The sequence below is a fragment of the Aethalodelphis obliquidens genome, unplaced genomic scaffold (assembly GCF_003676395.1).
Source record: "Aethalodelphis obliquidens isolate GAN/ISIS:26980383/991018 unplaced genomic scaffold, ASM367639v1 scaffold14, whole genome shotgun sequence".
In the NCBI taxonomy this organism is placed as follows: Eukaryota; Metazoa; Chordata; class Mammalia; order Artiodactyla; family Delphinidae; genus Aethalodelphis; species Aethalodelphis obliquidens.
The window spans coordinates 38,222,843-38,235,523 of NW_020837958.1; the positions used below are offsets into that span (position 1 = coordinate 38,222,843).

A 12,681-nucleotide genomic window follows, 5' to 3' on the forward strand; every position below is an offset into this window, starting at 1 on the left:
TTCAAGATCAGAATACCCTTTCCTGCCCCCAACTCCTGGAAGACATTTCTTTCCTCCATGGACAGAAAGATTAAAAATATGCATTTCAAACAGAATAATTCAAAGCTAAAAGCATCAGTTTATAATTGGGCAGGTATAAGTGCTTACAACTTCAATATTTTAGTTTGTTTCCAGTTTCCACTGTCACCACTCTCACATCTATTGACTTCTATTGAATTTCCTTTTGCTAAGTTAAGATTCTTCGTTATTTTAGATCCTCTCTATTTTAAGTTGACACATGGAGGGACATTTTACATAAAGTAGGAATTATTATTTCTTTGATTTGATAGACTTTGCCTTTAAAATTTGCAGAACATTGTGTGGATCTCAGGTTGTTGATGTACCCAGGGATATGCTAAGGGATCAGAGAATAGAGACAACATTAGCAAAAGGAAAAAAATCACAAATGGTATCCATTAGGGAAGTCCTTAACAGATCATGTCACCACCTGCAATATCATGGGAGAACAGGTTTTGGCACTGAGAACTTGCTGATCCCTAGGTGATGGTATAGACTCAGCAGAGGCTATGGTGAAAACTGTGGCAGGCATGAGATACATTTGTGGAACAGTGAAAAACTGTTCTCCACTACCAAAGCATCCTCCTTTCTGCTCAGTAAACAGGTGATAAAATATTGAGCATACTAATGCAAAGGGCCCTTTATGTGTCTAGACAAAGAAGTCCACTATAATTGTTATTATACAGTATTATTCTGGGAGTTCTACTTAATATAATAAAATGAGAAGAAATATAAAAATATCTGAAATATTGAATATGTAAATATATGGAAAGGTGTTATTAATATTAACTTAGCAAATGTAGAACACTACGAATTGTGTAATTCTCTTAAAAGATATAAGTACATGAAGTGTATAACATATATACCATAGAAAACTATTTACTTTTTGGTAGCGGGACGGAAAAAGATACGCTTATATTTTTTATATTCTATATTTCTCCAATTATTTGCACTTATAAATATGTATTAATTTTGTTAATAAAAAGGGAAAACTCTACCTAACTCAGAAGCCCTTAAGTGATAAGTAAAATAGCTCTCTATTTCTTTCCTTTAAACATACATAAATACTTCACATAGTCACTGTCAAAATAAAATTTTATATTTCTTAATCAAACTACATATATGTTTCACAGCAGAAGTATAAGCAGAAATCTTGAATTAAGAATTATATAACTTTTTTCTTTGTATAAATTTTAGCCTTTTTCCTTCCTTTTTTTCTTGTGACTATAGGCATGTATATACATAGACCGGGAAATTTTTGTTATAAAGAGTTAAGCAATCAATGTAGGAGATATACACAAAGAAAAATATAACATCTACAATTATGAAATTTCAGGCAGCTCTCAAAAGTAAGATAATTTTAATTATATAAGAAAATTCTCAAACTATAATAGTTAAAAATATCAGAAAACTATACCATTTACACAGTAGGATCCCAGCTATGTTTTAAAATTAAAATGTGCATAAGAGGAAAAAGACTAGGCTAAAATGTTAACATTGATGAGAGGACAGGTCACACATTTTCTCCTTTAACCTTTTTTCTTAGTTTCCAAATCAAGTAATTTTTGCAATGAGTACATATTTACTTTTGTGAATAGAAAAAAGTAAATTAAAAAAATGTTAAACAACAATACAAGATAGTTTCAAGTAAATAAAACCTGTCAGAAATGAGACTGAAGTTTATGAGTGCAAAGTCGAGGTAGGAAGATTGAGGCAATTCTATGCTGACATGTGGAGAATTCAGAGAAGAGCTGAAGGGACTCAATTTAGTAAGAGTGCCTCATTTGATTTATAGGGAATGGTGTCTTGAACCTGTGCATTTATTTTTCCAGCATCCAAATCAGGTACTTTCAGATTGTGCTGAGAAGCCAAAAAAAAAAAAAAAAAAAAAGACAATCTTTGGTAGGAGCTCAAGTGTCTGCAGGCAGCCATTCCTCCCTCGACAGAGCTTTAATAATGGAGTACTCCTACATTCCAGCTGGGCAGGCTCATCTCCATCTCGTCAGCACATAGAGGAAAATGAAACTGCAGGTGTCCGAGTTACTCATAGGGAGCTAAAGCTAAATAAAGAGGTGACATGGTGGAGGTGGGTGGTGATGGCATGAATCCTAAGAACTGGCTTTCAAAGCATAAGTACTTATGTTGCACAGTGTCTACAAATCAGGGATATGACTGAACAGACAGAATGAAAAGACAGGAGTCTTCACTGGGGAAAAAGAAGACAAGATGGCCACATCCTACATAATCACCAACCTCTTGTATACTGTGTTTTTTTTGGCCGTGCCACGCAGCTTGCGGGATCTTAGTTCCCCTGACCAGGGATCGGTCCTGTGCTCCCTGGGGTGGAAGCTCGGAGTCCTAACCACTGGACAGCCAGGGAATTCCCTTGTATGCTGTATTTAAAGCAGCATCTCAGAAAGTAAGCTTGTCATCTTCCACCTCATTTCATTTTCCCCTTACTTCTGTGAACTATATTTCCATTCTTAATGCTCAAATATTTTGTTTCCTCCCTTTCAATCATCTCCAATATGTACATTAGTTAACAAATCTTGAAGCTAGCTATGCAACATTTCATAAATCTAGTCCCTCATTTCTGTTTTATTGCTATTATCCTCATTCAGAGTCTCATTGCCTCTGATTTGAGCTCCTGAAGTCATCTCTGAAATATCCCTATTCCAATCTACCTGATATACTCAGTTGGCTAAAACACTATTTTTGATCTTCTCAAAACCTCGTGGCCTCCTCCTCCTCTTAGCCAAGGTAGCATTCTTGTATATTTGCTATAGTCTATTTGTGTAATTGTTCCATTCCCCACTACACTGTAAGCTCCTTGAGAGCAGGGATATATTGAATTTATCTTTTGGTCCTTCACAATGCTACATGTTTATTTAGAAGTCATAATAATGCTTGGGGCCTTGGTATATAATTATTAACTTAGCTTTCCTCTCTTCCTACCCCGGTGCCAGGAAGCTCTTTCCAAAAACATGCTTTAGGTAAGAGAAATGGAACTGATATGTCCTCTCTGAACCGTAAAACCTGCCTCCTGTGCACCTGTTTCCCACCCATACCACCAATCAGTGACGGAAATACATTAATGCAAGTCCATTCAAAACAGACGGGGGTTATCATCCCCTTTCATAACTGCCTGTTTGCTGGTAGGTGTCTGTGCCTCCACCTTTGTTGGGGATTGATGCCCATGATGTGTTTTCTACTAGGCACAAGTAGATGAAGCTTTTGCATTTTGAGAGACACCAGTTCTCAACTGCACACAACTCTGGGATGACTGCTGTTATATTGTCACCACCACACAGTTTCCTCTGCTTACTTTCCTGAGAGCTCTTTGTTCTGTCACTGGGAATCTCTTTTCCTCAAGCCCTCTTCTGCCTTACCATTGCCAGTGCTCCAATATTCTGTTATACCTCCCTGCCCTTGCTCCAACCAGGGTAAGTTTTCCCAAAGAGGGAATCTTACTGCTCTCACCATGCTCCTGGAAGTGCAGATCTTTCAACTATTATTGTTTCAGAAGGAAGATACTGTGTTATAGGATTTCTCTTCTGTCCTACCAATAACTCAGTGCAACCTACCTCTCAAAGGAAGGGGTGGGATCTTGATCTTTTCTCCAGGTCAGTGGGTTGGGGGACTTAACAGAATGCTTCAAACAGGCTCATGGTCCTTTGACTTTCAAGTATATTACCTAGACAGACTGTTAAATATACTAAACCTTATGATAGTGAAAGGGGAGGGTTGCTCCTCTAAGTCTTTGTTATTTAGCCACTAATATGACCCTAGACTTCCAGGATATATAAGCAAGTGAGCATAATGTATTTGGTTATGATCATGGCCTCCCCCACTTTTTTCCCTAAAGGACAGACACAATAAGACCCACACGTTTGCCTAGGAGTTTTCAGCTTATACTAATAAGAGGGAATTGAATAGGAAAAATGGAGCTCTGATCTAGATTAAACAAAAATGAACTTAAGGCTTATTTGAAGATGGCAGAAAACTGTAAGGCTAACAGAAACACCTGAAAACAGAAGACATCCTTCCAAAATAAGACGAGAAATCTCAATACCAACAGACAAAAGTAAAAAAGATAAAAAAATATTAAAGAGTTTAACATCATCAACAAAGAGCAAAGCTATAGAAACCAAACTGTAGAGAGAATCTCTGCAATGCGTTAGACTCTTAGTGGATGGATTTCCCAGAACCCCTTAAAGGAGCAGCGGCATAGATTTAGCTCGAGTTATGTCCTCATTTCCTGATTCCTGTCCCCTGGTCACAGTTGACTGGACAGGACAAAGCATTCCATCCAAACTAGTCAATCACAATCTTTTCTCTACACCAGTGGTTCTCAACTGGAGATACTTTTGCCCCCAGGGGACATTTGGCAGTGTCTGGAGACATGTTTGAGTATCACGAGTGGCATCTAGTATGTAGAGCTCAGTGATGCTGCTGAACATCTTACAAAGCACAGGACGGTGCCCCCAACAAGAATTAACTTGTCCAAAATGTTGATAGTGCTGAGGTTGCTGAACCTCACAGTTGATTGATCCCTGCTGTGAACCTTACGCAGGCTGTTCCCTATTCGGATATCTACAATTAAGAAGTGGATGAAAAATATTCTCCTGGCATACGATGAAGGAAAACAATGCAACATTAACTTAGGGTAACCCCTTTGCCTCACCAAAGACATTACATTAAAACAAAACCAAACCAAACCAAGAACAAAAAAACCAAAAAATGCAGGTGTGTGCGGAAGTATTCTCATAGGGACTTGAGGGGAAATTTTGTTCTTTTTCTTTTCAGAAATACTAACACCCATTACCAGGACATCTATTTGTGCCTTTGTTATAATGCAACAGGGTTCTTGGATGTGTCAACAGAAAGGCACCACAATCAGACAATACCAGTGCCACCAGCAGAGTGAAATAAAAACAAGCAAAACTATGTAAGATTATTTGCCAGAAGTGATTTTTTTTTAATCTAGCACTTTTTTTTTACATCTTTATTGGAGTATAATTGCTTTACAATGGTGTGTTAGTTTCTGCTTTATAACAAAGTGAATCAGTTATACATATACATATGTTCCCATATCTCTTCCCTCTTGCGTCTCCCTCCCTCCCACCCTCCCTATCCCACCCCTCTAGGTGGTCACAAAGCACCGAGCTGATCTCCCTGTGCTATGCGGCTGCTTCCCACTGGCTATCTACCTTACGTTTGGTAGTGTGTATGTGTCCATGCCTCTCTCTCGCTTTGTCACAGCTTACCCTTCCCCCTCCCCATATCCTCAAGTCCGTTCTCTAGTAGGTCTGTGTCTTTATTCCTGTCTTACCCCTAGGTTCTTCACGACATTTTTTTTTCTTAAATTCCATATATATGTGTTAGCATACGGTATTTGTCTTTCTCTTTCTGACTTACTGCCAGAAATGATTTTTAGGGCAAGATACAAAAGGGCGTCTTTATTCCTGTCCTGCCCCTAGGTTCTTCAGAACGTTTTTTTTTTTTTTTTTAGATTCCATATATATGTGTTAGCATATGGTATTTGTTTTTCTCTTTCTGACGCACAGGGAGATCAGCTAGGAGATTTGTGACCACCTAGAGGGATGAGATAAGGAGGGTGGGAGGGAGATGCAAGAGGGAGGAGATATGGGGATATATGTATATGTATATCTGATTCACTTTGTTATACAGCAGAAACTAACACACCATTGTAAAGCAATTATACTCCAATAAAGATGTTAAAAAAAAAGATACAAAAGGGCAAGTGTATGTCTATGTGTGTGCATTTTTCAGAGGCATTTAACAGTTATTTTTAAATACTATTTTCTGATTGTGATTTAGGTGTGATTACACAGAAAGTGAAAAGAGATACAGTGTGAATCCAGTGAAGATAAATGTCATCATCACAGCAGGAAGTTAAAATGGGACTTGATGATGTAGAAAAGGGCATTCAGGTCAGTGGATGCTGACCAGGCCTGTCAGCAGTCTGCCTGAAAATAACAAGGAGAATTTTTTTTTTAATAAATTTATTTATTTATTTAATTTATTTATTTGGCTGCGTTGGGTCTTCGTTGCTGTGCGCAGGCTTTCTCTAGTTTCGACGAGTGAGGGCTACTCTTCATTGCGGTGCACAGGCTTCTCATTGCGGTGGCTTCTCTTGCTGCAGAGCACGGGCTCTAGGCTCGCGGGCTCAGTAGCTGTCGCTCACGGGCTTAGTTGCTCCGTGGCATGTGGGATCTTCCCAGACCAGGGCTCAAACCCGTGTCCCCTGCACTGGCAGGCGGATTCTTAACCACTGTGCCACCAGGGAAGCCCAACAAGGAAGATTTTAAGACAGAGCTGCGAGCCTACTTGAGAGCTATGCCTCCCACAACCATAGTTGCTGTGCCAAGGCCACCTGTACAGCCTGTCATGGCAGCCAAGTCACTGTCCATTGCGCTGGGTTACCCAGCTCAGCCACGACCCAGTGGAGGGAGTGCAGAGGGCTTCTGAGATAGGAAAATAGGGAAATGTTCAGGGGAAGCTCGGAGGTAACTGGGACCCCAAAGAATGATGTCTGGGGGTAGATAAATTTCTGGAAAGTGTTATGCACTGGAAAAGGCTTGTGGATCATATTGGGGCTACTGAATATTTCCATGGATTTTGTTTTTGTTTAACATCCCAGAAAATGGCCAAAGGGGTACCCAGAGATTCTAAATAAAACCTGAAGTAAATGTATCCTGAATATTACATTCAGCTCCGGCAGCTTGGAGAGGGGTCAAACAAATCACTGTTCTGTGGTGGAGATGGCAACTGAACTTACCCAGAACATCAAATATGTTAGAGTAATTCAAAGCTTGCTGCAGATGTGTTGCCAACGTTAATGGGTATTGTTAGAAAAAATGGGGTGAACAGAGGATAAATAAAACATTCTTCTGGTCAGGTAATGAACCCAAACACATCCCATGGACTTCAGTTGTCCAGGGTTGGGGGTGACAGTGGCTCACATGTGGCCTAGGATGGAAAGCTGTTGAACATACAGGACAAAACCTTAATCAGCCACTTTCTGGATTCTTTAAACTTCTCAGAAGCTGCCAGAAGCCAGGGCCTTTCTGGTGAATAGTGGGGTCCTGCTCACAGTTTTTAACATGGTTCTGAGTCAGTATATGTGAGTCCTGGGCCAGCTGTCAACAAGACAGCCCCGAGCAGATGAGGAGAATAGAATAAGACACTGACCCCTTTCAGTGGTTATGCTGATGTCCATAAGTTTTGGCTGTGTATAAACTTTACTTCTCACCAGAAAAACAGTTGCCTCTATCACCCCCTTCATTGCTGCTCCTTTTCATGCAAAGTTTGTGCTATTTGGCTCACAGATGAGGGGTTATCTAACACGCCATGTCTTCCTGGGGGGCAAGGGTCTTGTCAGGCACCACTTCCTGGATGGTTTCTCCCTGATCAAGAAACTAACGTGGTCTTTGTGTTCAATGGCTGTTCTCCCCCACCCTGCTATGGCTGTGAGGGACCACAACCCTGTGAAACATCACCTTTGGGCACCATCACAACGGAACTTTTGTCAGATCTCACCCTGTGGACAGCCTCAGGTTTCCAGTATGTGGTTCGTTTGGGTGGTCCAGTTACAAAAGAGAAGGACAAGAAATAACCAAGAAGGGACATCTCCAGCTTTGGGTCTTTTTTTGGGTGTGCTCTTATGTTGGAGGGTGGTTATAAATATGCAACTAACCCACACTTTGTTTCACAGTCTGGGGAGAGGGTACGATACCATCCTATCTTCACAAGTCTGTATCCTTTTGTGAACAAGACCAAGCACTACTGTGTTGGGCACTGAAAACTGATCAGCAATGGTGGTGATTTTAAGCAATGTTATTCAGGACTGAGAAAAGTAGATGTGTACCCCCACTCTGGGGTGTTTCATCTTGTCCTGCTTTCTAGGGTCCATAGAAAGCTGATGTTCACGTGCTACTGCTCGTTTAAAACATCATAGAGAAAAAGGAACAGTTCTTTACAGGTGCCCAGTGGAACTGAGGTGACCAACCCATCTTGGTCTGCTTAAGACTGTCCCTGTTTTAATACCAAAAGTCTTCTGTCCCAAGAAAACCTTCAGTCTCAGGCAAACTGAGATGGTTGGTCACCCTAAGTAGAACTGAATATGGCTCTGGTCAAAGTGTATGGGACTAACAAGATTTATGAGGTCTGGCGTTTTAAGGAAACTTCCACGTGACTCTTGGTGAATATGTTCATCCACATCCGTGTTATAAAAATAAGGTTTCCAATTTCTAAGCCATGAAGGCTTAGTGGAGGAATGATTGTTAAACATAGGATATTGAGTTAAACCACTGTAAAATTCATTAAACAAATATTGAGTATTTACTATGTTCCAATCGCCTTTCTAAGTATTAGAAATAGAGACACGAGCAAAATAAAGTCCTTAATTTCAGAGGACAAACTCTCAGGAATATAATCAGCAAGGTGGGCATGCTTTTTCTGAATGAATTGTGGGATAAACGTGCACATGGTCCAACCTTCCCAATACCAATGTGGTGAGTCTACTTGGGAAACGCAGCAGCAAGACGTTTGCATGATGTATCCAATTTTCTAATCTTGATTGCACATCCTGTGAGAAAAAAGTTGGACGTGCAACCTCAGTATATGTGTATTTACAAATTATATGCCTGTACTACTAATATATCAAACACATACGCAAACATGAAAATTAAGAAAGGCTGTCCTGAGTAACCGTTCCTGAGATGTGTGCCTCCAACTTTAGAGATGGCTAATACATCCCAGGTCAGTTCATAGACGATAACATGCTAATCGCTTGCTAGAAGAATGCAAAGGATATCTGTGCAGCAGCTCAGACCACCTGCATCTTCACACACCGATTTCACCACAGGCTGTGCCCTCCTGGGTCATGACTTGCTTGACCATGTGGTGTCCTCCTTGAGGAAAATATGAGTCCCCCGCCCCGTCTACCTGCCATCTAGACACAAGCATGAAGCTTCCCATGGCTTTAAACAAGCTTCTGAAACCCCATGTGGCAGTGCTTCAACTATCTCACTCTTGTCTGTGAGAGTTAGTCTACTTTTGGGGTGTACACAGCCTTTAAGAGGAGCCAGGACAATGTCAGCCAAGAAGTCTCAGGCCACCTCAAACTGTAGGGCTGCCACCATAAAGCTGCTAGGAAGTTCCTGTGCTAGGTTGTTTGGAAGGTCACCAAACTGGGCCGCCTCAAAAGTCTCTTTGATGCTGTTGTCTGAAAGTCTCTAAGGCCCTCTGGGGCTGAGGTGAAGACTCAGGGCACAGGTGATCAGCCATTAAAGGGTGGTTTAGTTCCAAGCAGGCATTAAAAGATAATTTTCGAAAGCAGGTAAAATCATGACTCTCATACAGATATAAGAATAAACACAAGTTGAAGATTTTATTTAACTCATTCATAGAAAACAAGTGAAGTGATACAACTGGGTCAAAGGATAGTATCAATAACAGACACAGTTATAGGTCAGGAATATGGAAAAGAATGTACAAATAGAGCCAAAACTGGTTTTTTGACTATTTCTCCCCATATAGAATTTGCTTGCATGTCTATAGACAAGAATTATTTGGCATTCCTGTCAGTTACCTACAGTTTACAGAATCAGAATCAGACAACCCAGGTTTGCTTTAAAATAAACACTTATTTTTCCATTTAAGCACAACATTTCCCCTACAGTTTCCCTACTTTTGATCAAAAAGAATTTCAAAGATTCCTGATCACAGAATGAATGTGGCCTCATTAGATCTGACCTGATTATTTACATAGGTGCAGCAAGAATGTTAGTTTAGCATAAAGGCCTTCTTTAAGTTTACTCTGCTGGAGGTCTCCATAAGGAATCTCAGGTTGGACTTCTAAAATCCTCTATTACTTGCTGTCCTGAGGCTAGGTAGCCACGCCCAAGAAACTTGATCCACCAGGTTTCATCTGCAGTACTTATACGCTTTGGGTGACTTCCTCTCCTCTCAAAGTCCTCAAAACATCTGCAGCCTCCTGGCCGGTCATGGAAGTGAGCTTCCTTACCAGCTGGACCCTGTAAGCCAGGTACCAGGAGGGCTTTGTCAGCACTGTTTCAATAAAGTCAACCTTAGTTCCCTAAAAGTGACTGGTCAGGCACCTGCCACAGCCTCCCCAGGTGGGCAGGAAGCCTCTTCCCTTGTTCCTGTGGTCATGTCCACCTGGAGGGACCCGGTGCTGAGGTCACTGCTGGTATGGGCAGCCTGTCCTCCGCAAAGCAGCTGCCTGGCGGCTGCAGATACCAAAGACCATGAACTTGAAGCAGCTGGGAATCAGAGGGGGTTATTCTCTCCCTCCTCTTCCAGAGAGCCCCTCTACCTGCCCCTGGTTGTCTGAAACCTTTTCCAGAAAGGACAAAAGGAACTCAGATCAGTTGTCCACAGTGTTCCTTGTTGGAAATTATTTGATAAAGTCCCTCCCAGAAAGAATCTTCAGAAAATCCAAAAAACATTCAGCAGGAAAAAAGCATGAACAGGGAGGACCTATAAATCACCGTTTCAGTCTTTAAGACATAAGAATTTTGATTTTTTTTTTTTTTTTTTTTTGTGGGCCTCTCACTGTTGTGGCCTCTCCCGTTGCGGAGCACAGGCTCTGGATGCGCAGGGTCAGCAGCCATGGCTCACGGGCCCAGCCACTCCGCGGCATGTGGGATCATCCCGGAGCGGGGCACGAACCCACGTCCCCTGCATCGGCAGGCGGACTCTCAACCACTGCGCCACCAGGGAAGCCCAAGAATTTTGAATTTGAGCCACCTTCTACCACCTTTCTGATTCTTGAGTATGGGCCATCATATGACTGACGATTGCTTTTGTGTCCTGTTGAAATCTTTGCTTACTCCAAGAAAATCTTCCTGCCAAATCAGTGATGAGAACACGAGACCTTTGAGCTGAGTCTTAAAATTGAGAAATTAAAGCAGTACATTAAAAAAAATTAAGAAGAAAATATTGCAAATGCAATGGTAATTTGGACCAGGGAAGAAATTCATAGTAGGAAAAAGGTTGGAGAATTGAGGTGCAGGGATTACCCCCTAGTGTTCATGGTAAAGCTTGGAGTCTAGCTGTAGTAAGTGGACTAAATAAGTATCACTCCTGAACTTTATGCAGTATTCCTCCCCAGAGGAAAGAAATGGTGGGAAAGCTTCAGTAAAACAACTTTTTTTTTTTTTTTTTTTTGCGGTACGCGGGCCTCTCACTGTTGTGGCCTCTCCCATTGCGGAGCACAGGCTCCGGACGCGCAGGCTCAGCGACTACGGCTCACGGGCCCAGCCGCTCCGCGGCATGTGGGATCTTCCCGGACCGGGGCACGAACCCGTGTGCCCCGCATTGGCAGGCGGACCCCCAACAACTGCACCACCAGGGAAGCCCCAACAACTTCTATCTAAACATATCATTCTCTGTAATGCTGGTCCAGAATGATGATTCTCCAGATGCTGGTCTGGAATTAAGCTGGACATATCCTATGCCTTTCCATCTCGCTACATCTTTCAGAAGGATGGTCCATATCAGGATGTTTTATACAGTATCTCAGGAGCATATTCATGTTACAGACCTGATGTTGGTTATGTCCAAGGGATGTCTTTCATTGTGGCATTGTTCATTCTCAGTTTGGAAGAGGCAGTTGCCTTCATTGCATTTGGAAATCGCATGAATAAGCCATCCCAACTGGCCTTTTTCTGTGTGGATTGCAGCAAGATGTTGAAATATTTTGGAACATCTGAAGTATTCTTTGAGGGCAGTCTCTTTACACATTTTCTCCATATCAAGTAGTCTTACGTTTTCACACTAGCATATACTTGATAGACTGGATATTCACATAGCATCACAAGTCACTATTCTACTTGATCCAGCCAGTCCAGGCTGGGATGTATTTTGCAGAGATGGGGAGGAATTTTTATTTAGAACTGGGACAGGAATCCTCCAGTTATATGAAGACATTTTCCTTTAGGTATATGTTATTCACATAGCACAGTTTCTAAATAAATCGGCAGAGGATCTCACACCAGAAAAGCTGTTCGGCTGTGTTGCAGCCATTCAGATACAGAAAAGCACCAGTTAAGGGACTTAGGTCTTTGTGTCAGTAATGAAGGATACAAGAAGGAGACAAGAATAACAGTACTGCTTTTTTTTCTTGCGGTACGCGGGCCTCTCACTGTTGTGGCCTCTCCTGTCGCCGGAGCACAGGCTCCGGACGCGCAGGCTCAGCGGCCATGGCTCACGGGCCCAGCCGCTCCGCGGCATGTGGGATCCTCCCGGACCGGGGCACGAACCCGTGTCCCCTGCATCGGCAGGCGGACTCTCAACCACTGCGCCACCAGGGAAGCCCAACAGGACTGTTTTGAACCCCTAATCTTCATAATTAACAGACTAATTGAAACATTAAAAAAAGCATTTTTTATAACAGTATTTTGTTTCCTATGTAAGCACACGGAAGAAAGTTGGAGCAATCCAAAAGAATCCAAAAGCGTGGAAAACAGCTGATTTTGAATTTTGTGTCTGAAGTAACAGAAATGAGCAACCTATTGACAATATTATTTTTAAAAAGCATTGCCATTTTACAAAAGAAAAAGTGTAAATAACTAG

General features: G+C 41.7%; 1 pseudogene; it reads left to right on the top strand.

The window, feature by feature from the left end:
• The first annotated feature begins 10,088 nt into the window (after nucleotides 1-10,088).
• Nucleotides 10,089-12,206, top strand: LOC113624656 (TBC1 domain family member 12 pseudogene; annotated as a pseudogene).
• Nucleotides 12,207-12,681: the final 475 nt, after the last annotated feature.